This window comes from Nyctereutes procyonoides, unplaced genomic scaffold (assembly GCF_905146905.1).
Source record: "Nyctereutes procyonoides isolate TBG_1078 unplaced genomic scaffold, NYPRO_anot_genome, whole genome shotgun sequence".
NCBI lineage: Eukaryota > Metazoa > Chordata > Mammalia > Carnivora > Canidae > Nyctereutes > Nyctereutes procyonoides.
The window spans coordinates 12,280,149-12,303,917 of record NW_026575025.1 but is presented as its reverse complement, the minus strand read 5'-3'; the positions used below and the strand labels follow the sequence as shown (position 1 = coordinate 12,303,917).

The 23,769-nt window shown below is 59.2% G+C and overlaps 2 protein-coding genes across 5 annotated transcripts in view; one reads left to right on the top strand and one right to left on the bottom strand.

The window, feature by feature from the left end:
• MACROD1 (mono-ADP ribosylhydrolase 1) overlaps positions 1-23,769 on the bottom strand; it is a 150,880-nt gene that overhangs the window by 39,237 nt on the left and 87,874 nt on the right.
• The window catches only part of FLRT1 (fibronectin leucine rich transmembrane protein 1), an 86,062-nt gene that overhangs the window by 10,186 nt on the left and 52,107 nt on the right, over positions 1-23,769 (top strand). Inside the window, exon 1 of one of the 4 annotated variants that reach the window (XM_055312389.1) lies at positions 13,207-13,296. The exons of the other annotated variants lie outside the window; for them this stretch is intronic. The gene's annotated coding sequence lies outside the window, so the exon portion shown is untranslated. Of the gene's footprint in view, positions 1-13,206; positions 13,297-23,769 lie in introns of those variants that run through there. 4 annotated transcript variants of the gene reach the window in all.

The following is a 23,769-nucleotide window of genomic DNA, read 5'->3' as shown; positions in this document are numbered from 1 at the left end:
AGGCTGGATGCACAGCCAGGATGGCGGAGGGCAGGAATTGCAAGACTGTCTGGTTCACTGGTGCACCCCAGTGCCTGGTAGGAGGCCTTGGCACCTAGTATGTGCTAAGCGTAGTGTGGGGTCAATGACCAGGTGCATGAATGGTGAACCAGGACTGAGTGCCCCCATCAGGAGCTGGCATGGGTGGCAGCAGAGGGCCCGAGCTGGCAGCTGGGCCTCCTGAGATGAAAGCCACTGGACTGGGCTGGCCTCAAGGGACACACCCTCCTAGGTCCTGGCTCAGATGCTGACCAAGGTTCCCTGCAGACCCTGCCCAGCAGTTGCCTGCTGGCTTTTCTGGGATGACCTTGATTTCAATATACTCCTCTGTGGTCAGACTTGAGGGGCCCGATTCTGCTCAGGGAATCTGGCTGCTGGCGAGTCCTAGGATCCTGGGAGTTGGCAATGGGCCCGAGGATGCCTGTCTCAGTTAAGGCAGAGGGTGGGCTTCAGTCAGCCACTGGGCTCCTGGACTGGGCTGGGCTGCCCCTGCCCTGAGTGGGGGACTTAGGCTCAGTGGGGTGCAGGCGGGTCTCACTCTCTCAGAGAAGCTGCTTGTGGTGGGCCAGGCCTGGAGCTGGCCACAGATGAGTTGTCCATGTCCCCGTCCTCCCAGGGCCACATCAGGACGGGAGAGAAATGTGCGCTGTGCTCACAACTCTCGATCACTCGAGCTTTCACACAGACTCTTGCACACACAGGCTCACACCTAAGCCTCCTAACCCACCTTCCCTTAACCAGGCAGAGCCAGGCCGTGAGGTGAATGAACTGCACATCCTACCCCTATGCCCAGGACATCTCTGCTAGAAGGCACGAGTGGCTGCGCCACCTGACCCAGGGCCCCGTCCTCTGCAGCCCCTGCCCCTCCTGCCCTCCAGACAGGGCTGTCTGTTGCCTTTGTTTTTTTCCCAGGCCCCTGTTAGGGCAGAGGCTGAGTGCAAAGGAACAAAACGCTGGAGTGACAGCCCCCTCCCAAGCTCTGTTCCACCTGAGGAGACTTGGAGAGCGTCATCGCTGTGACCTAACTTGCGGCCCCAGGGAGGGAGCTGAGTAATCAGGTGGGCGTTTGGCAGGGCCACTTGCTTGGAAGCAGCGGCGGAGCGAGTAGGGGGCTGGCCCAGTGCTGAGCACTGACCAGTGGGTACAGAGGGCTCCTCAGAGGGCAGTGGGCCTCAGAAGCCCTCCCCCCCCTCCCAGAGGCTGCACCCCCTGTCGACTGCCCACCTGTCCAGGGGGAGAGACCACACGTCCTCCCCTGTCCTGCCAGTCACAGTAGGGTTGTCTGTGCTTCAGTGTCCCCACTACTGCTGGCCAAGGGGTTGGACCACAAGGCCCTGAAGGGCCCAGTCACATTGTGCTCGCGATATGGAGACGGCTGGGCACCACCGGGCTGCAGCTTCTAGGCGCTTCTGCCTGACCAGGTCTGCCTGACTCGTCTTCTTCCCATTGTGAGAGTAGGGAGACTGAGGCACAGAGTGGAGAAATGCCTTGCCCAGGGCCATGCAGAAGTCAGGACCCACCACAAGGCAGCTGGGCTGCGTGGAATCAAAGCGTGGGGTTCTGGAGTCTGGTGGACCTGGGTTTGAATCCAACCTCTGACACCAGCTGGGGGCCCCTGGATGCCGCTTCCCTTGCTGTGCCTCAGTCTCCACCCCTGTGAAATGGGATGATGGAGTGCCCTTCAGGGTCTGTGTGAAGATGGCATGTGACAGTGTCCATGGAAGGGCTTCACAGGAACCTAGAGTGACCACACTGGGGCAGATGGGACAGGCCCCGTCAGGTCTAGGGCTCTGCCCCTGGGCTCTGTGCACCTCCAGGAGGGGCTGCACACACTAGCCTCCCACACTCAGGCCCCCCCCCCCCATCTGGCAGGCAGGCTCTCAAGGCATTTGCTCAGCCTCTGACTGGCCCCTTACCGGGCAAAGGTCGGGTCTCATATGTCACCTTCTGCCCAGGCTGGGTCCTCTAGGGTGGGGTCAGGCAGGACCCCCTTGGGGATTTCTGGGTACCTCCTGTGTGCCAGGCCTCAGGGTGGAAGCCAGGCTTGGGACCAGTGGGATTCAATGCATCCCATGAGGGCAGCAGAGAGGCCATCATGGCTGCTTTTACCGAGCGTTTACTGTCTAGGCCACCTGTCACGGAGCCATGCTAAGGACTCTACCTGTGCAGGATCTCCCGAAGGCTTCGCAATTCTTGTTTTACAGAAGGGAAAACAGGCACAGACAGATAAAGAGATGGACCAAGGTCGCACAGCTAGGACACAGCCTCTTATCCTGTTAGCCCCCCAACACATGACTGTGTGGGAGAGGGCGGTCATTGTCGTCCTAGCAGTAGGTGACACAGATTGCACTTGCTACGTGCCGTCAGTATTCACTGGATTAATCCCCACAGCAGGCCTCTGAGGTAGGCTCTATAATTATCCTGATTGTTCCCTAGGAAACTGAGACACAGGTGAAGTGACTTGGCCTAGGTCACACCGAGGAAGGGCAGCCATTGAGTCAGATGTGGCCCAGTCCCATCTGGGTCTTTTTGCACGCTCTCACAGATGGAAAACTGAGGCGCAGAGGTGGTGGGTAACCCCAAGGCCTCTGGGGCCTGAGCTTTGTCTCTGAAGCATCTCTGTCAACTGGGCCCCTCCCAGAGCTGGGGACCTGCCCAAGTCTGCCAGCTGTCACCTCCGGCCTCAGAGCCTAGGCCTCCTGGAGCACCCTGCCCTGCCCTTCTCCCTGGCCTGCGTTCCCGGGCACCTGTGTGGGCACCTGCAGGGCTCTGCCAACACATGACGTCATGCAGCACGCGTGGGGTGGGAGGAGCCAGGCAAGGGCTCTGAGAAGAGGGGCCTTCTGAGCCCTGGAGGAAGGTGGGTGGGGGGCTTCCTGGAGGGGTCAGCCCCAGGCAGGGCAGGTGCGATGAGCCTGGCCTACATGGACACTTCATCCCTCCGCCACCCCCACCGCTTCTCTCCAGGCCCAGTGGCCGTGACGTTGGCAGGTGGCCCAGCTGGGCCTCGTGGCCCCGGTGCTCCCAGGAGGAGCCAGGCTGTGCGGGGGCCCAGGAGGGCGCGAGCGGCCCGTGGTCACGGAGCAATCTCCATTAGGCCCGTGAGCGAGTGGCTGCAGCTCCTGGAATCCTATTAAAAGCTTTTTCATTGTTCCCTGCGATATGCTCCGCTCCGCCGGGACCTGGGCATGTTGATAATTTATTTGTGGAAGGGAAAGGGGGCGAAGAGCACAGGAGAGAGGAGGAAATGTCATTATTTACTCAGCCGGCTTTCTGCGGCATGGGCTCTTCTGTGGGGCAGCTTGGGTGGGGGTGCACCCTCCCTCCCCAGTTCAGGGCGGGGTAGGTGGGTAAAGGCCTGGTGAGGGTGCGACTGGGGTGGCTGGGCCCCGGGGCCGGGGGAGGGCTTGGGGAGGTGAAGGCTGCGTCCTCCGGGGACTGGTAGAGGTTCTGAGAATCCGAGACCCTAGACCCAGACCTGCCACTGAGGGGGTACCCCCCAAGCTTTGTTGATTGCCAGACTCTGGTGTGGATGGTGTGCTTGTGGCTGAAGCCTCCTGCAGCTGACTTTGTCCCAGGTGGGAGGCAGTGGCAACTTTGCTGGCTCCTGAGGGGGCAGAGTTGAGAGATGGCCTCTGGGGTCTGCAGACTGGGAGGGGGGGCGGGTCGCCAGAAACGAGCAGCTGAGAGACCCCACGTCACCCATGTGGGCCAGCTGTGTGGCTGCACAAGTCCCAGCACCCCTGGATGCCATGAAACAGGAAGTGGCCTTGGCCTCCCAAGGGGCTGGGGAGGAACATGAGCCAATGATGGCAGCTCCTGACGACCATGAGCGCATGCTTTATGTTGAATGCTTCCTGGACGGCGTCCCAATCCTCACCTCATAAGGAAACTGAGGCACAGAGGATCCCAGTCACACAGCCCAGCCTCTCTTAGCAGTGTTACTGCCTCTAGGCAGGCCCCACGGAGACCTGGCTTCCCGGCTTCCCAGTGGCCCCCTTCCAAGGTGAGGAAGGCCAGAGAAGTCTTCCTCAGGGGTCCCCTCTCTGCATTGTCCAACTTGATCATCACAGCAGCACTGTGGGGCTCAGGTGTCCTTAACTGCCCCCCCCCTTTACAGATGAGGAGATAGGCTCAGAGAGGTGACTTCGTTTGCACAAAGGTGGGGCAGAGTAGGATTTGAACCCAGGCTGGCTCTGGGCTCTCAAAGGTTCCCCTGTGCTGGGTGCCAGTCTGCCCGGGGTGGGGGGGCAGCCCCTCTATGCCTCAGGATCCCCAGGCAGGGCTGGCTTTGGGACTAGGACCCCACAGAGGGTCAGGTCCTGGGTGGCTGTGCTTGGCCCGAGTCCCTGTCATGCACCCTCCTGGCTGGCTGGCTCTCCAGCCTGCAGTGATGGGAAAGATGGGCTGCTGGGCCTCCCCCATCCCGGCCTGTCTAGCACACATACTGCCAGATGTTTAAAGAGCTCATACTTAATCAAACCTCTGGCTTGGAGATCATCAGTGGCTTCTTCTTTCCTGAGAAATGGAGTCTAAAGTCCTTGGCTGGGCATTTCAGGCTTTCTCAGCTTGGTCCCAGTTGGCCTACCCGCCTTTCTTCCAGTCTCTCCCCCATTCGGCCCGTGGATGATGTGGCTCACCCCTTTGCTGTTCTTGTGTGGCTAAGGCCACCCTCACTCCCCACATTGGACGAATGCTGCCTGCCTCATCAAGCCCTCCCTGACTGGCCTGAGGAACCAGCTCTTCCTGCCTCCCATCCCCCCAGCACTTGGCAGGCCTCCTTTGTGATGGTTTACACGTCTGCTCCACCTCCACCCACTTTTATTCCTCCTCCTTTCCTTCCCCAGACCCTAGGAGGTGCTGCTTCTGGTATTCATTAATTTATCCAACCAAGGCTTCCCAAACCAGAGGCGCATTGATAAATGGCTTTCTCTTTATAGCAACCCTGAAAAGGGGCATTAGTCCACTTTTAAGGAGAAACCCAAGACTTGGGGAGGTTCGGCCACCAGGCTGAGGTGCCCCCCTAAGTTAGAGGCTGAGCAGCGATGGGGTAGTAGTCTGGCTGGCACCCCCTGAGCCCTCACCACCCTCCTGGCACCGAGTAGAGCATTAAACATCAGTCCTGTTTGATTCACACAGATGCTGGGGGTCAAGGGTCGGGGGTCGGGATGGTGGATGTGCTTGGAGGCTCCGTTTTTACAGACAAGGAGACTGAGGCCAAGAGAGGGCACAGGGAGGCATAGCCCCAGCCCTGCAGCCGTGTTGGGGATCCCTGGGTCGGGGAGATGGGGGCTTTCCCGTGTTCCACATGCAGGGCCTGGACTATCCCTTTGGAGCAGGGAGCGGGGCAGCCCTGTACCCCAAAACCCCACCTGGCTCTCTGGCCTGCAGCCTGCTCTGGCCAGAGACCCCCCCGTGAGAGGCTGGGGAGGCTGTGTGCCCACAGCAGGGAGTGGGGTGAGGGCCCTGCCCCCACAGCAGCTGCCGGCCTGGCAGGGTGGCCTCACAGACAGAGCTTATGAGAGCCAGGCCTTCAAGGAGAGCTCAGCTCCCCGCCGGCAGCTGCTCAAAGGCCTCATTGTGGCAGGAGGGCCCTTCACGGGCAGCTGCCCCCGCTGCGGGCACAGACAGAGCCCAGCCTTTGTGCCAGCGGGCTGCCCCTGCTCTGACCCGGGGTCATCAGGACAGAGGCTTTTGTCTGCAGGAGACTGGGGACCTCCCTGGGGTGAGGGCTGCCCTGGACCCCTGGAGGGCCTAGGATGGGTGTGGTCTGTCCCCAGAAGCCCCCCTCCCAGCTCAGAGATCTGATCACGGAGGGGGCCCGCCCCTGGCCTGAGTCAGGCTTGTTTGGGGAAGGGGTGTGGAAGCTGGACGGTTAGCAATAAACACAGTGCCCACAAGGACTGCTGTCATTCGTGGAGCTCCTCATGTGTCTGCTGGTAGGCACTTGCATGTGTTGCCTCATCGATTCCTCAAGGCAGCCCTACAGGTTTTGCACAATTATTTGTCCCATTTCACAGATGACAAAACTGAGGCTCTAGGGGGTTAAGACACCGTTCCATGTCACATAACTCAAAGGGGAGCACAGGGTCCCACTCTGGAGCCTGTTTGTAAGCCTCAGGTACCGCCATCCCCACCGGGTACCTGAATAACTATCTGCCCTGGCCCCGCAGGGCTCCAACTGCCTTGCTTGATCTGCACTGAAGTCCAGTATGAGGGAGGCCCTGTCACCCCAGTTTGGAGCCAAGGAAACTGATGCCCTGAGAGATGGTGAGGGGGGCTGGCCAGGGTAGTATTGGGCAGATTGTGTCTCACATACAGCTTCCCTGCCTGGTCCTTAGCTTTCAGGACAGCTGAGATGGTTGCCTGCACTTTGTAGATGAGGCACAAAAACCCCAGCAGGAGTGGTGGTGGGGGACCTTGGAGGAAGTGATGGAGCCCCAGGAAGAGGGGCTGAGCCTCACCCTCTGGTAGTCACTGGTGGAAGGAGCCTCAGAGACCACTGGGCTATACTCTCATTGTGCAGTCAGGGAGTCTGAGGCACAGAATAGGGAAGGGGGTCTGGCCCAAGCCCCACAACCTTGGGGACTGAACACAGGCCTGCCAGCTATGCTGTTCACCGGGGTACCACCCACTCATCCTGGACGGGGAGGAGGAACACCAGCAAAGTGAGTGCTTGCCGTGTGCCAGGCCCAGTATGAAGCATTTCCCTGCATTAGTGGCTGATGCCTGTAACAACCCTATAAAGGGGGCACCATTATTATCTCTGTGATACTAAAGAAACTGAGGCATCTGTCCCCAGGCACACTCCTGAGGTCAGAATCCCTGAGCAGTTGGGTCTCCTAGCTCAGCTGCTTTAACCAGCCCTTCCCTCCTCCGCAGGATCCTGACCCCTGGTACAGACATCCTTATGGCTCAGGGTTGGAGGTGCTTGCTCTGAGGGAGGGATGGGGGCTTGGGCTGGGGCCAGGAAGCAGCTCAGTGACCTTCTGCAGGGTAGGTGCAAACCAGCTGCTGAGCTTGCCTTCTCATTCTGAGCTGGAGCCATTTCTCCATCTGTGAAATGGGTGCCCATTCTGTCCAGCGCCTTCCTAGGAGAACCACAGGTGAAGCCCTATCTGCAGATCCCTGTATTGCTGGGGCAGGGCTGGGCTGGACGCCTGCCCTCCCAGCCCGGCCCTTTGGTTCTCCCCCAAATATTCTATTTATTTATTTTACAGAGAGAGCAAGAGAGCACATGCGATGAGGGGGAGGGGAAGAGGCAGAGGGAGGAGAGACAGAGAACCCCAGGTGGACTCCATGCTGATCCGATGACCCCGAGATCATGACCTGACCCGAAACTGAGAGGTGGATGCTCAATCCACTGAGCCACCCAGGCGCCCCTCCCAGCTCTGCCCTTGAAAGGATATGTCTCAGATCCAAACCCCACAGCCCCAGGGAGGTCAGTCCTCCCTCAGAGCCTGATGGCCTGGGGATCGCTCATGGCCAGCCCAGGCCTGGATGCTGGATTAGAAATAATTAATGCTATTAATATTCATAACAAGCAGCCTGGTGAAATGATGAGGGTGATGATCTGCTCTTCCCCTGGGCTCTCTCCCGTGGACAGGAAATCAGGCCCTCCCTTAGGCCCTCGGGCCACAGTGCCTCCTGTCCAGGGCAGAGGTGACCCCTGCAGGGAAGGCAGGTGTCAGGCTCCCGGCCTCTCCTCAACATCGACAGTTCCCTTCCTGGACCCTCACAGCAGCTTGGGTTATGGGCAGGAGCTGCTTGCTTTGTATCAGCAGGATGCATCGGAGGCCTGGAGATATTAAACGGCTCTCCAAAGGCTCAGTCCCAGGGCCTGACCTCGAGTCCAGGGCTGTCCCTACTTGCCCTTCTGGAAATGTGCAGTCTGCCCCAGGGTGTCTGGGCAAGGCCAGCGATGCGGCCTGCTGGCTACCCCCGGGGTGTCCGCTGGCCCTGTGGGCAGAGCCTGGTGCAGCCGTTGGTAGGACACAGTGCAGATCTAGCCTGATGGCCTGGACTCCAGTCCTGGCTCCACTGCCTCCTGACCTCATGGCTGTGGCCGCATCCCTGGCTGCACTGCGCCCCTCCGTGCCTCAGCTCCCACAGGTTACCCTCCCCAGGGCTGCGTGCAGGCCTGGTGCAGGGAGAGCCATGCAGCAGCCGGTCAGCATCTCCTAGCCAACACGCATTGTCGGAGCACAGTCCTTCCTGGGCTGCACGGTCAAGTCCGCACGCACACCCGAGGATTCTGATGCGGGAAGGACAGACGGGTTTGCGTGGCCCAGGATAAGCCAGGCTCGCATGCTAGAGTGGGACTGAGCTGTGGCTCGGTGTGCAGACGGCCTACTGGCTCTGGGCCAGGTCCCAGGCAGGGTTCTGATGCGTCAGGGGACCCCAAGGGCCCTGAGAGCCCACACCAGCACAGACGGGGCACCTAAGGGGGCGATGGTGTGGGGGCGTGGGTCTGTGAGCCCGGGAGGAGTTGGGCTGGTGGGGTGGGGGCCCCTGGTGGCTTGACCTGACACCGTAGGTGGTAACAGCCATGCGGCAACCCCTCCCTCCCCAGGGCCTGGTGCTGATTGAGTCTCATGATGACAGGGCGGGGGCACCCTCACTGGAACCTCACTCCTGGCTCCCAGGCAGCAGCAGAGCTGTCGGCGAGCAGGCTAACAGCTGTTTGTGTGGAGACTAAATCTGTCTGGTCTGACAGCCACCACCACTGCAGTTTCCAGTGTGGGAGAGGGCCATGAGTTGACAGCAACTGTGTCCACCAGCCCTGGGCTGGCCCCTCACGTGGGCTGGGCTAGGGCTCTGGGATTCCCCCCACTCCTCACTCCTCCCAACACCTCTGTATTCCCGTGGCATCTGGTCTCACCCCCTGCCTGCCTGCCCACTAAGGACACCAGGGGCTGACTGAGCTCCTCTGGATCCCAGAGGCCACCCTCAGTCTGTCTGGGGTCCTGTTTTTCTTCTCTTGGGGTTTTGAGGGGCCGTGAGCGAATGCTCTGAGGCTACTTGGTCCCTGGGCCCTGTGTCACGGGTTTATGACATTCCCGCTCAGGTGGGAGGTTGTCAAGGTCAAAGGTGTGGGCTGCTCATGAACTTGGTTGATGTCCTGGGGAGTGTGTGGGGTAGAGGAGGGCCGGGTCCCCCATACCACAACAAATTCCTTCCTTGAAAGATGCCTCAGAACAAGCCACCCAGAGCTTCAGTTCTAAAGTATGGATGCTCGGTTCCAAATGAAGGGTGACAGGAAGCTCAAATGAATATTGTCTGGAAGAACACCTTTGTGAGCTGTGAGGAGTTGTGAGAATTATTTTCCTGTCGCTGTGGGGAAGGTTTGAAGCATTGACAGGGGCTGGCAGGATGGGCGGGACCAGAGTGGCACACAAGCCTATACTCCAAACACGGACTGCCCTGGACAGACATGGCTAATCAATCCCAGCACTCTCTCCTGCTAAGCCGAAACCTGGGGAAGGCCTGCCTGGGAGGGGAAGCTGCCAGGCACCCCTGGCAGGTGTTCTGCATATGAGGACAAGGGCTCGGAAGGGCAAAGTACTTTGCCACGGCCACCTAGCCTCCAGAGGTGGAAGTGGGATTCTTTTTTTTAAGATTTTTAATTTGAGAGAGAGACCACAAGAATGGGGGCAGGGGGAGGGAGAATCTGAAGCAGGCTCCATGAATAGAGCCTGAGATGAGACTTGACCCCATGACCCTGAGATCATGACCTGATCTGGAATCAAGAGTGGATGGACGCTTAACCAGCTGAGCCACCCAGGTTCCTCATAGAGGTGGAGGTGGGATTTAAACTCTCTTCTGAATCTAGTGCTTTGGGATCGCGGAAGCTTGCGGTTCAGGGGGCTCCTTGCCTGGGTGGTGTACTGCCGCAGTGCCAGTAGTGCCCCCTGCTGGGGCCCTCCCGGTTCCCCACGGGACAGGGACAGGCGCAGCGTGGCCAGGCTCGCCCTCCTTACCATGCCATTCCTCCCTCCTGGCCTGTTAACCTTTATCAGTGGCAACCTGCCTATGCCTGGTTTAATTATGGCTGCTGTATTCTAGCTTTTAACTGTAGCCAAGCGGTGCACCTGACTGAGGGGCATGTGGGCTGGGGAGAGGGTCTGCAGTCACCAGCATGGGCTGGGCTGGGCTGGGCTGAGGGCCCTTGGATGGGCATGCTGATGGCAGGTGGGCGGGGGGAGGTGTGGGGCTCCCCTCTTTGGCTCCAGGATTGCCTCCACATAGCCTCGTGCCTCTTTAGGAGGCAGTTCTGCTGGCTTCCAGGTTACCCTTTTAATTAAGCCAATTAATTAGTGCCTTTAATGAAGCAGATTAACCAGGCCGGGCTCTGCAAACGGGGCTGCCGCAGCCCATGGGTTTCCTGCAGGCTGGGATTTGGAGATGGCTGTCCAAGGGGGCTGGGCCAGGATGTCTGCATCTCCCATGGGAGGAGGACCCCAGGACTCCTTGGCTCTGCACAGCCACCTGCCCCGGGGGCAAATATGGAACGAGACTTAGAGAAGGGAAGTAGTCTACTACTCAGGGCCACCCAGAGCTAGTGGCAGGGCTCAACGGTGAGGCTGCATCCCCCGTTCCCTCCATGCCATCCTGCCTGCCACCTCTGTGACCTGGCGTTGGTTTCTTTACCAGGTGTTTCCTTTGTGCTAGGCACAAAGGCTGAACGCTATGCTGGATGATGCCACTGGCTCGTCTTCCAGCCCAGTTCAGGAAGGGAGGCCCGGCCTCGGGTGGCAGGAGGCATCCAGGCAGGAAGAGAGGTGTGCTAACCAGAGCCAGAAGGAAAGACTCAGAGAGGACCTACGAAAAGAGGCCAAGGAGGCTCCCAGCTCCCTGGAGACGTCTTTATGAGACAGGGACCCACGGAGGTCCCGGAGAGGGTGAGGCTGCCTTAAACACACTTCTGCCCTCGGTGTGCCTAGCAGAGGGCGCGGGAGTGAGGAGGGCCTCCCTGGGGCCAGAGGACAGATGGCAGCCTTCTCCAGGATGGCTGGGCCTCGCAGAGATAGTTGGCTTGGCCTCGACAGGAGAGAGGAAGGACTGTCCTGTCCGACAGTGGGGAATGTTAACAAGTTTCCAAAGGCAGGCAGTAGCGGAGTGCCTGCGAGACACCACTCTGTGAGCCATGGTGGCTCCCCCAGCAGATCTCAACACAGTGGGTGCTCTCCTTAGGATGCCCTCACCCTTTTTCTCTCATCTTAGCCCAGAGTGGGTCCTGCAGGTCTCACACCAGGGCAGGCTCAGGGCACTTTCCTGCACCCTTGCCTCCTCATCTTCTAAATGGGTGAGATCCACCCTGTCTCTCACTTCTCAGACCACAGAAATCCCCCTCCATCTGGCTGTCTAACCCATGAACCTTCTTGCCCTGGGCCTCTGTGCCCCCCTCCTGTCGATGAATCCTTCCTTTGTAGTCACTCCTCCTGTCTTCTGGAGGTGCCTCAGGAGGTGCTTTCCCATCAGTTCTTAGGGACATTCTAGCTTTTCTTTCAAAAGCCACCCCCCAGGGCCTCTCCTTTCCCCTCCAGCTACTTTGTTCTGTCTTCCACTCCTCCCCTTCACATTTATTTTTTTTTAATTTTTATTTATGATAGTCACATCAGAGAGAGAGAGAGAGAGAGAGAGAGAGAGAGAGAGAGAGAGGCAGAGACATAGGCAGAGGGAGAAGCAGGCCCCATGCACCTGGAGCCCGATGTGGGACTCGATCCCGGGTCTCCAGGATCGCGCCCTGGGCCAAAGGCAGGCGCTAAACCGCTGCGCCACCCAGAGATCCCTCCCCTTCACATTTAAATTTCTCTCACCTGTCATTGCCCAACCCACTGCAGTCTGGCTCCCACCCACCTTTGCCTTCCTTTTCTTTGCTGACACTGCCTCCTCCAGGAAGCCGTCACTGCTTCCCCAGCCTGAGCCAGAAGCTGACCCTCATCACAGCCAACCAATGTGTCCTGAGAGCAGTCCTGGACCTTAGTGGGTCTCTGAATCCACTGTGCCCGCCACAGGGCCTGGCACAAAGCCCAGGCTGGACGAGGCGCTCCCCTGGGGCCAGAGCGGGGGCGGGGGGTGGTGAGGAGCAGCTGGTTGCTTTGCTTCTGTTTTACCTTGAGGGGGGCACTGTAGGGTAGGCGGAAGATAGGAATGGGAACAACAAACGCCACTGTCAAACTCAGACACTTCTTTAAATACCAGCTGGAAGCAAACCAGTTTCTGGGTGGGTGGAGCTACCCTTCATTAGCAGGAACCGTGGGAGACAGGCGCTTCACAGGGGCCAAGGGGGGATGGCACAGGGAGTCTGGGGGTGGGAGCAGGCCGCTTGGGGTCTGCTTGTCCCCCTCCTAGATGGCTCCCCTCCCCCTCCCACAGCGCCAGGGAGGAGCGGGGAGCATCTCACCTGTGTCCTCTCCCCGCACAGAGCACGATGTGACATTCTCTACATAGTGCGGCTCCTGAGCAGTGTGCTCTGGGGAGGCAGGAACCTCATCTCCCTTCTGTTCCCCCGGGCCTGGCACGTTAGATAAGCAAGAAATATCTATGGATGGCTGGATGGCTGATGGGCTGTGGGGTGGAATGCCAGGTGTATGCCCCACTCCTCTGCACTGCCTTGGTTTCTCCTCTGTACAGAAGGCACTGTATCCCTCTGGATACAGTTCTTCTGACTAGGCCTGGCTTGTGATTGTGGGTGTGCCCTTGTCCCTCTGGACTGCTGGGGCAGCCAGGGACAGAGGCCACACTGGCTCCTGATGACAGCCACGTGGGGAGGGCACTCAGGGAACTCACGTGAGTGACAGGCCCCCGAGATACTTTGTCAGTCCTCTGGGCCTCAGGCTTCCCATCCACAAAATGGGAGCAGCTTGTCCTTGCTGGCAGGAGGGTATAGTAAGGCAGGAAGGAGAGGAAAGGGGGCTCAGGAGGTTACTATGATCTTCCCCTTCCCCCCATACGGAGCCAAGGCAGTTGGGACCAGAGCCCACTTTGCTATCAGTCTTCCGGGCCATCTAGGCCTGGCCGCCTTCCCGGAGGAGCGGTGGCAAGGCACAGCCACTCCCACACTCCCAACCCTCCCCCCAGTCCCCCCCCCCCCCACAGGCTCTGCTTCAGTGCCAGAAGGAACAGGCCCTCCCTCCTGGTGGAAATTCACACCCACAGCCTAGCCAAGCTGTCTGCAGGGAGGAGGGGTGAGGAAAGGGGAGCAGCTGTGGGAACAGGAGGCTTCACCAGAGTGGACAGAGATGGGGCCCATCTGTAAGTGACAGCCGACAGACAGCTGGCGGTGGGGGGGTGGCGCACAGGTGGGCCACCAGCCCCACTGCAGCCTAGCCAGTCTGTAAGGGCTGGGGGGCTGGAGTAGTGAGCACTGGGTCTGGGTGGCGGCGGGCCGGGCTGCTTGTCGTACAAGTGCAGAGCTCACAGGTTGGGAGGGTAAGGCTCCCCAGGGGCCCTGCCCACCAGTGGTGCCCACTAGGGATAGCTGAGAACCCAGGGCGGGTGCTAAGCCAGTCTTGGGGTCTCCATGATGTGGGCAGGGGTGGTATGAACCCCCAGCTGAGGCCTGAGGCACAGGTGAGGGGCCTGTCCCACCCGCCCTGGGAAGAACACTGGCCTGTCTTAGAAATCACATCTGTACTCCCCAAGGCTCTAGGCCTGGGGCTGGTCTACACCCCAAGCTCACTGCCACAAAGACAGCCCCCTCTCTTCCTCCCTGGTATCCCTGGCCAGCCCAAGGCCTGCTCTGGCCTTCCTTTTGGCCTCTGTTCCTCCAAGAAGCCTCTCCTTGCAGGCCAGTCCTCTGTACACCTGTTACCACTACACATGGCTTTCAGGAGGCTCATCTGGTTCCTTAGCACCTGGCGGCCCTGGTCGCTGGATTTAGAGGAGGGGACAGCCCACTGCTGGCTCTTCCCAGTTTCCCCCACCTGTGGACCGAGAGCAGGTGGGTTCCTGTATTTAAACCAGAGAAATGGCAGGATTCCTTCTCTGCCTTGTCCACGTAAGCAGTATCACCCGCTGAGGGTGGAGTGAGAACCTCATGGGCAGTGACCACTCAGGGCCAGCCTCGAGGACAGAGAGGAGTCAGAGAGACCTAGTCCTGGCCTTCAGGAAGCTCCCAGTTAGCAAGGAGACCTGATGCAGAGGCAAGCCAGTGTTCACCAGGGCCAGACAGGCCATTATGGCTCTTTTTCAGATGAAGAGGGGGCAGATGGGCTGACATCTTCAGGCTATCTGACTGGACCTTAAGATGGGGCCTTGACTCCAGAGGCATCCTCTCTGCCTGCTGGAAGGGGGTCTCCAAACAGGAAGACTGTGGCTGCCATAAGGGTGTGCTGGGGGAGGGACAGTCACTCCACAGCACCTGTCACCGCTCCTGCCACAGTAGAGGGCCAGGTCAGGGACCCCTCAACATGTGCAGGGACCCCTCAACATGTCTGCAGAACAGAGGGAGACCTTCCCAGAAAGCGGGGCCTGACAAGACCTGAATGCTGGAGACCTGTGGAAGGAGGAGGAAGGGAGAGGAAGGGAATGGGCATTTACTGAGCATGAGCATGAGGTTCATGAGCCCATTGATTTCCCATGACCCTTGAGCAGACGGCTGTACCTCTGCTTTATAGATGGGGAAATGGAGGCATGGATTTGAACTCAGGTGGGTTCAATCCCAAAGCCAGTTATTCTTGCCCGGTGCCACTCCTGGGCTGTGGCTGCCCAGACAGCTCTGCCCCATGCATCCCGGTCTCTCGTCCGGAAGGGCAGCCCAGCCCCACCCTCGGCTCAGCCCTTCTGGGATGGCCATCCTCTCTTGGGTCTCTGAGCCACAGCTCAGAGATCTGCTAATATCTGGCTGTGTTATGTACAATTGCAAACCCATTATAGTCCTATTTCCCTAATCTATGACACCTTATCACAGCCCCCAGTGGCACTGTGTTTCTGAGCGTTTGTCCACCCACAGAATTATTAATCCTCTCATTTGGTGGCTGGTAGAGGGGCTGGAGCAGCAGACCAGGGTGACCTGTATCTCTCGCCCTGAGGGAGCCGTGGGATGGGGCAGCTGGAGACCCCTGCCAGCTTGTGTGCTCCTCACTGCTCATCTCAGCTCCCTGAAGGGATACTTAGAACAGACAGCCCTGCCCAGGGCTCGGCCTGGACAGTCGTCTTTGGGAGAGGAGGACCTAGCAGCTACTCCTGTGTGTGCTGGGCCTGGCCGGGGGGGGGGGGGGGCGCCTGCAACTGCACACCTGAATTGAGTATCAGGGTAGGCCTCTCTCCGGGTAGCCACCTCCTGCCTTCTGGAAGGGGCAGCAGATGCCCCAGGCCCAGAGATGCTCTGAGGACACTGGGGAGGGGGCAGCAGCAGAGCCGGCAGCTGCTGAGTGCAGCGGGCACGGCCCCATAATTGGGCAGCCTGTTCCCAGATAAGACTGATGACACTGAACAGCTTCCCGCTCCACATGGGCTGCGGCCGCTCATTTCCTGCTCCCTCGGCCAGCAATGCCAATTACCTCGCCTCCTGCTTGCCAACGGCGGCTTCTGGGGTGGCCAGACGATTCCTCTGTCATCGGTGGGGCCTGGATCCTCTCTGGAGGGTGGGAGGGTGTGGACAGGGCAGCGGCAGGGTGAGTGAGCCCAGTGATGGGCACCTCCCCACCTCGCACTGGGCATGGCTGGAGGTAGGGGTGTGACACAAGGACCCAAGCCACCCTGGGAAGGCCACATGTTCTTTCCTGTCCCCAACCTCAGAACAGATTCCTGCTGCCGGGCTGATGAACTGGCAAGTGGGTGTATGAACAGTACAGACACCCCTGATTTGCCAGCTGCCTTTCTCAGCCTTGTCCTCTGCTACCCCATATGACACCCTGGACAAGTCTTGGAGCCCTCAGGGACCCCCTGCCTCATCTGTAAACCGGGGGTGGTGGGGCTGTGCCCTCGTGGTAGGGATAGGAGGACCGGCTGGGACCTCAGAGTGAGCAGTTGGCCCAGCGTAGAGGACGCACTCCTCCTTATGTGCCAGCACTCAAATTCTGCTCGTTGGATGAGGACAGGCACCCAGTTAGCACTAGGGAAACTGAGGCTCACACAGGGGTTTGGCTAGTGCTGGAAGGAAGAAACAGCCCCTGGCTCTTCTTCATTGCAACCGCAGAGGACAGACTTGGGAGAAGGGGCCAGCTGCCTGAAGGGCAGATGTTGGCTCCAGAGTCCCATCACCCCGTGGGGGAGGGGGAGAAGCACGTTTGAGATGGGGGAAGAGGGAGGAGGGAAGGTGCAGGTTCCTGCTCTACTAAGGTGGCTCTGTCCAGCCACTGAGCTGGAAGAGGGAGCACCTATCTCAACAGGAGTGCAGCAGAGCAGCAGCTGCCCCCCTCCCTGCAGGGTGGTGGGAGGAGGTGCCCTCCAAGGTGTTAAGTCCGACAAGGAAGGTGGGTTCGTCGGCTCTGAGGGGGCATTCTCAGGCCCTTTCGTGGGCGGACCATGAGGACTGGGGCCGTGTCTGTGCCTGGATCAGGGGTCTGCGGGGTCAGCCCTGCGGTGGTGCAGAGAGGGAAACGGAGGCCCCGGCCGGAAAAGTAGATCACCCGCCACTCCAAGCCGACTGGAGTCCCCACGCGCAGTCCCTCCTCGACGGGCCTCGGGTTTGGAGGTGGGGCCTCTTGACCGCGAGAGGCCCGCCCTCGGGTTCTGATTGGTTGCAACTCCCACCCTGACCCAGTAGGAGAGGAACCTCGACGGCCCTGGGGGCGGGGCTCAAGCTCCCACACCCCGAGCTGGGCTGGGGGGCTGCGGGCGGAGCGCCCACGTACTCCGCGGGCGGGCGGGGAAGGGCGACGCGGGGACAGCTAGGGGCCCTCTGCCACACGGCGCGAGAGGGTGGGGGGCGGACGAACAACTCCCTAAGGGGCAACTAACAGACCAATTAAGCTGACAATAAAAAATTTAATCAAGTAATAATGCACCTTACTTTGTTTAATTAGTGTTCTGTCAAGTGAATGAATATTTAAGGCGCGGGTGGCGGTGCCAGCATCTGCCCAGCGGGCAGAGAGGCCGAGCCCACATTTCAATCGGCCTGACAGCTCCCCACGCGGGCACTGGTCGCCGCCACCGCGGTCCAGGAGGCCCGGGAGGGGCCGGCGCGGCGGGGCGCTCCCCACCGTGAGCGAGCGGACCGCGCTTGCCTCTGCCCCTGCCCCTGCCCCTGGCGGGGACTCCGTAGCTTCATCTGTAAAATGGGAGCAGGAGTCCGGCCAGCTGTGTCTGTGCTAAAAAAAAACACCAAAGATCGATTTTGTTCCTGGAGCCCCAGAGCCCCTGGCGGGTGCGGGAGCCCAGTCTGTGCCCTGGGCGCTCCCCAAGTCTACGCCCCCAGAATGCCCATCGTCTGGCAGTTGTGTGTGCCCGTGAGGCCGGCGATACCCGGGGAAGGAGACCCTCCAGTGCCCCAGCCTGAGGACCCAGGAGTGGGTCCCGCTCCGGCCCGGGGCAAGGTCTGTCTGGGAGGTACTTCCGTTCCCGGGTCCTTTCATTCATTCATTCAGCCACCGGGGAGCCTGTGCTCCATGCCAGCGTTTCTTTCCCTGGAAAATGCGGGACTAGTGCCACCTCTCAAAAGCCCCGTTTTGGAAGCCTGCAGGCCCCAGGTCGCGTTCGTTTCCCTTTGCTTCCGCGCGCGCCGCTGGGGGGTGGGCGGCGGCCGCGGCCGTCGGGCGCCCGAGGGTTAGCCCCGCCCCGCCCCGCCCCGCCCGCGGGGCTCGTTTGCATATTCATGACCCCGGCGGGCATGCGCACCGCGGCGGCCGGGCGGCACCCTCCCCCTCGGCCTCTTCCTCCCTTTTCTCGGTGGGAAGGGCCAGGCGCGCCCCCAGCCCCGCACCCCAACCACCTGAGAGCCTCGCGCTGGAAGGACTTTGGTAATTATTTGTTTCAGTTGAGTTGTTTTCCGTCTAGGCTAGGCTGAGTCTTGTAATGAGTATGGATTTGCCAGTAAATAAGTCCCCCGCTTCTAACCCCTGTAATAAATGCATTTGGAGTAATCTGGCGATCACGCGGTGTAATTGCTGGCTGTCAGGGCAGATGGATGCGCCGCGCTGACTCTGCCGCCGCCGGCCCTTCCTTCACGCTGCGCCTCCGTCCGCGCCCCGGCTGGAGGCGAGGGCCCTTCTGCCAGGGGAGAAGGATGGGCCAGGCCTGCGGACCCCCCCCCCCCCCGGCCAGCCCCCGGAGCCTTCGGGTCCCTCTTGAGCCAGACAGCGTGAGCCCCAGACTCACCTGCCTCAGACCCCAGTGTCCGTCCGTCTGTCCATCCTCCATCCGTCTGCGCGCACCGAACGCCCGCCGGGTCTTGCTCAAGATGCAGGGCCCTGGGTGCCACCCGCCACCGTCTTGCCCCATTGAATTATCTGCATGTGAAAACGCCTCCTTCTGGGCCCAAGTTAGGCAGAGTCATCCTAGGACATCCATCAGCTTCCACTCGTACTGGTACTTGTGGCCCTTGCCGCTCCAGCCATTTCCACTTGCCTCTCTCTGCTACTTTTCCCAACAAATATCACCTTGTTCTCACCTCTCAGACATTGTCCAAGCCTCTGCCTGACATGCCGTGGCCCCTTCTCTGGCTAGGGGATGTCCACTCAGCCTTGCTCAAATGCCCGCTCCTCTGTGAAGCCCTCTGGAATTTCCCCAGACAGGAAGTCCCTCCTCTTCACTTCTCTGGCTGGACCTACAGTTATCGTTTTGCACAGGAGTCTGGTCCTACCATTCCATGAGGACCGCACCTCCCCTGCGCTTCTTTGGGCAGCCTTCTGTGCCTAGCACAGTGCCTGGCACATAGTAGATGCACAAGAAACATGAGGGCCATGAATCAGTGTGCAAGTGATGAGCCCTGAATGCCTCCCCACCCGAGGGATCCCCAAGTTTGTGGGCTGACCTGGGCTGGGCTTAGGTAGAGGTCTTCCCAAATCCTGGGGTATTATATCTGCCAAGTCAGATGTGGCATTCTGGATGTGGAGGGGGGCTGAAAGAAGCATCAGAGATTGCAGCCAGTTTAGCCCAGTGATTTTTTTTTTTAAGATTTTATTTATTTATTCATGAGAGACAATGAGAGAGAGACAGAGACACAGGCAGAGGGAGAAGCAGGCTCCATGCAAGGAGCCCGATGTGGGACTCGATCCCGGATTCCGAGATCACGCCCTGAGCCAAAGGCAGACACTCAACCGCTGAGCCACCCAGGTGTCCCTAGCCCAGTGATTCTTGTACTCTGGCACCCAGACTGGGGTGAGTGTGAGGTTTTTGTAACAACTCCATCAGCATTTACTGAATACCTACCCCGTGCAGGCACTGTTCTAGGCTCTGGGGCTGGAGCCACATTGACAGATGCTGACATTTGACAAGAATGTCAAATCCCTGCTGGGCAGGGAAGGAGCCCTGCTCTGTGTCATCTGTAGTGAAGCTTCTGAGGGGAGGCTCTCAAAGCACTTGCCCTGCTTCTGGGGCCTCAGACCCAGCCTGAGGCCCCAGTTGCCACCCTAAAACCAGGCCTACAGAGGACTGGTGTTCCTGGAGGTCCCATGTAGCAGGGGCTGGTGGGGAAGGCAGGAGGGGCCCTCGGCTCTGACACCAACTCCCAGGCTAGCCTTCCCAGCACACACGTGGGCTCTGAGCCACTTCTGTGCTTTGGCCCAGCGTAGGGCTGGAACCCCACAGCTGCATGGGGACAGATTCCTGCCCCACCTCCCTGTGGGGGGTTTAAATGAGGGATTAAATGAGATAACTTGGAGGGAAAGCCACCTGGCCTGATGACAGTATGGTGTGAGGGTTTAATCGCTCCAGTGCAGTCTTCAGAGGAATGAGCTTTCCACCAGACCTGCCAGTGGAAGGCCACGACAGAGCAGTCAAGGGCACAGATGCAGGAACCAGTGAACTTGGGCTCCATGTGCCCTCAGACTGACTGCTTAACCTCTCTGCCTCGGGTTCCTCATCTGAACAACAGAGAGAGTGGTACTGGTGTGTCCTCGGGAGGGTTACCAAGCGCTACAGGAATTGACGCTGTAAAAAGAGCTTATGCTTATCACTATCAGGGAAACCCAGGGCATGAAAGAGGGAGAGGAGAGGGACTTTGGAGGAGGCTTTTCTTGAAGGATGAACAGGAGTTTATGGAGGGGCAGCCTTGGGGGCCCTAAAAAATCTCCACTGCTGGCCAGTAACTCTCTGCAGCTTCTCCCCCTCTGCTCATCAAAGCTTAAAATGGCCTTTAGGGTCCTGAGCTCTGGGTGACATGGAGGGTGTGCCAGAAGAGGCAAGAAGTGGGGGCAGAGACCAGTACGGGGGGAGCGGGGGACACACCCCAGTGTGTGGGGCTCTGAGACGCAGCTCCCCCGCCCTGCACAGCAGCCACGGCTGGTTCCTGGCCGGCTGTCAGCCAGCAATCATGTTTAATAAAGGCCCCAAATTAGACAGCAAGCCTAAGTAAGAACCTTTGGTCTAACAATGCAATTAGCACAGACAAAGGCTCCCCTTCCTCCTTGGCCCCCAAGACAGTGGGGAGGGGTGGGCAGAGTTGGGGGCGGGCCCTCCCCAGTGAGCTGTGGAGAGTTCTGACAAGGACCCAGTGATAGACTTAGAGGTAGCAATGAATCGCATCTGAATGACGGCTCCTCTTGTTGTCAGGCAGCCATGGGGAGAGGGCATCTTCCGCGGATCTTTCTAGGTTATCTGGCTTTGAACGGCAACACCCACACATATGTGAGGTCTCCTCCTCTCTGAGCTCCTCTATCTCTCCTTCTCTCTCCTGCATCTTCTCTCCCGTTTTCTGAGGACAGATGCAGGCTGGGTTTACATGAATAAAACATCAGGAAGGGGGAAAAAATTCCAAACTGCACAGCTCAGGCTTGGGGACAGACAGCAAGCAAGCCATGTTGCCAGCTCCATGGGCTGCCCTGTTCATGTTGTCCCACCTGGAAAAGGCTCTGCTGGTTACAAGTGGAGCCCATCTGATACCTCTGGTTTCCCAGACTGGGGGCCATAGGGTCTGAGAGGCTGAGCACCATCAATGCTTGAACTGGGATCCCGGAATCCTGACTCCCCAGCATCTTCTTCCCAGCACTGGGACAGACAGGCTCTATTTGCTCTTGGCCAAAGAGTGGGAGGCCTTAGGCCTCAGCCTGGCTGGACATTCGAGCCCAGGTATGTGTGTGTGTGCCTGACACACGACCTTCTCCTGAGACCTGCCTGCTGGCTGCTGGGAATCTGGCTTCTCTCTGGCCCTGTTCAAACCCAGAGCGGGCCCTGACACAAGAGCAGGATGCAGAGGGTGGGGCATCTGGCCAGACATTAAACAGCACTGAGTAGGGGGCGCTTTCTCTGAGTTGTCCCCATCCCTGGCCCCAAAAGCAGCCAGGCCTGGCACCTACCACCCAGCGAAGGCTGGCAGGAAGGGGGCTACCAGCTAATACCTCGGGCACCCCGTGGCCAGGAGCCCAGAGTTTCACGAGGACTTTAATCATCCATTTGTTTATTCATTCATTTCCTGAGTGCCTCCAGAGCCTACTTAGGACAGGCAGGAGGGACACCAGGGTCACTGAGACAGACTCAGGTCCAGCCCCTCCACCATGAGCGCAGTCTAGTGGGGTGGACAGGCTAGACATGTAGCGGTGACAGTGCTGGGGACATGAGCTACGATGGAGGAGCCTGGAACAGGCACCTGACTCAGGCTGTGAGGCCTCAGAAGACTCCCATAGGAGAAGTGGGCTGAGGTGAGGTAGTAGTTCCCAAGGAAGGGGTGTGGGCAGGCCAGTGTTTCAGGAGGAGGGCTGGGGTGGGCGAGGCGGGGGAGTAAGGTGCCAAGGGGAAGAGCAGGAGCAAAGGGAGCACTAGAGAGGTGAGGCAGAGAGCAGCAGGTTCAGGAGGCCACACACAGGAGGTGGTACTTTGTTCAGGAGTGCCTGGGGCCTTGGAGGGTTTTAAGCCAGGGCCTCACAGAGTTCTCTCCCTCTCTCCATCTTCCCCTCCCAAACCAAAGGTTCACTAAAGCTGCAGTGAGCGTGGCAGGGTGTATGTTCGTCCTTGGCTAGAAAATGTTTACAAGATGAAAAGGGGAGCACACCCCCCCCCACCGCCCTGATGCACAGCCAGCCGGGTAGGAAGAAGGTGCAGCAAGGTTTATCCCAGCACTAAGTGGGCTGGGGGAATGCAGAGGAGAATACAACTAATCCTGCCTCAGGAAGGCTTCCCAGAGGAGGGGGCCTTTGGGAAGGCATCACTGGGTGAATAGGAGCTTGTCAAATGGCTACAAAGGTATATTTAAAAGTTCCTCTCCTTAGGAGATCTCTGCCTCTGAGGTGGGACACGATGAGGCTTATTACCTTCCCGGTGCTTCTGAGCACTCGGGACCTATGTCATCCCCAAAGTGCTCCTCTGAGGACCCCATTGTATAGAAATGGCCTAAATTCACACAACTAGAAAGTCACAGAGCCAAGACTCAGACCCAGGCACCCAGCTCCAGTGCCTACATTGGTAACCAGCTTGCCACGCTGCCCCTGGGACACAGGAGAGGTCTATTCCGCACTCGTGCTGTGTGCCAGGCCCTGTCAGATGCTGCAGAGGAGGCGCCAAAGCACCCTCAGCATCCCAGCCCTCCTCTCGCGTGCTGGGCAGTCCCAGGGGAGACTGCGTGAGGTGGTTAGTGACTCCCAGTTGACTGTGCACCCCTGGTCCATTTACCAGGGGCTGGCAGCTTCCCAGGGGACGTGAGGTTTGAAGGGCAGAATGGAAGTATGGGGCTGGCTTGGTGAGTGCTGCTGGGGGCCAGGAGGCCCACCTGTGGGACTGTGCAGCTCTAGGAGGCGGGTGGGGAGAGGTCTTGGCTTGGGGTACCCACTCCACCAGGGAGCACAGCAGTGGCAGGAGCAGGACGCCTGGCTCCCTCCCCACTGCCTCAGTCCATTATCAGGCAGACAGCAGCTGCTGATGTGAACGTGAAACATAGATTCGATACCTGAGCCTTTCACAAATCATGCCCCCCACCCCCGACCTGGCCCAGGTGACAGCCAGCACGGACGCCAGCTCAGATAACAGATGAAGGGGGGACAGATCTCACCCCTTGCTCCCCAGCAATTCTCCCTGGGGCACAGGGGTCCAAAGCAGAGACCAGGCTCTGCCCCTCTGCTGTCCCTCAGAAGGGTGACAGCCCAGACATGCCATGGCTCACACACACCACCCGGGGCCTCCAGAGCAGGTGGCAGAAGGATTGGGGTGCCCAGGTAAGGAACTGCCCCCGCCTGCGGCCAGCTAGAACCTGCCCTGCAGGGGTCGAGGGCTGGTGGGCAGAGCCCAGCTTGGGAACCCAGGGTGGCTCCAGAGATGGTTGCTTTTCTGACTGCAGGTGGTTCTGCTAGGCCTGTGCTCCCCAAACTGGCACCGAGGGGGTGGGGTCTGGGAGGAGCCGGGCGACCCACTTCTTGCTCCCGTCCATTTAGCCAGCAGTTTGCACTTTTATGAGTGGGCTGGCAGTGAACTCATCCCCGTTACAATGCACTCAGGGACCCTGACAACTAATTTAATTTAAAACAGCCTTGCAATAAAAGCTCAGAACGGAAAACCGCCGAGTCTTGGTGGTTATTTAACAAATTGCCTCACAGATAAATACATTAAAATGATTCTCAAACTGGAGTCGTGCGAAGTTGAAGTAAAATTAAGAAAGTCGAATCAAAATGTAAATTAATGGCGTTGAGATACAGCGTT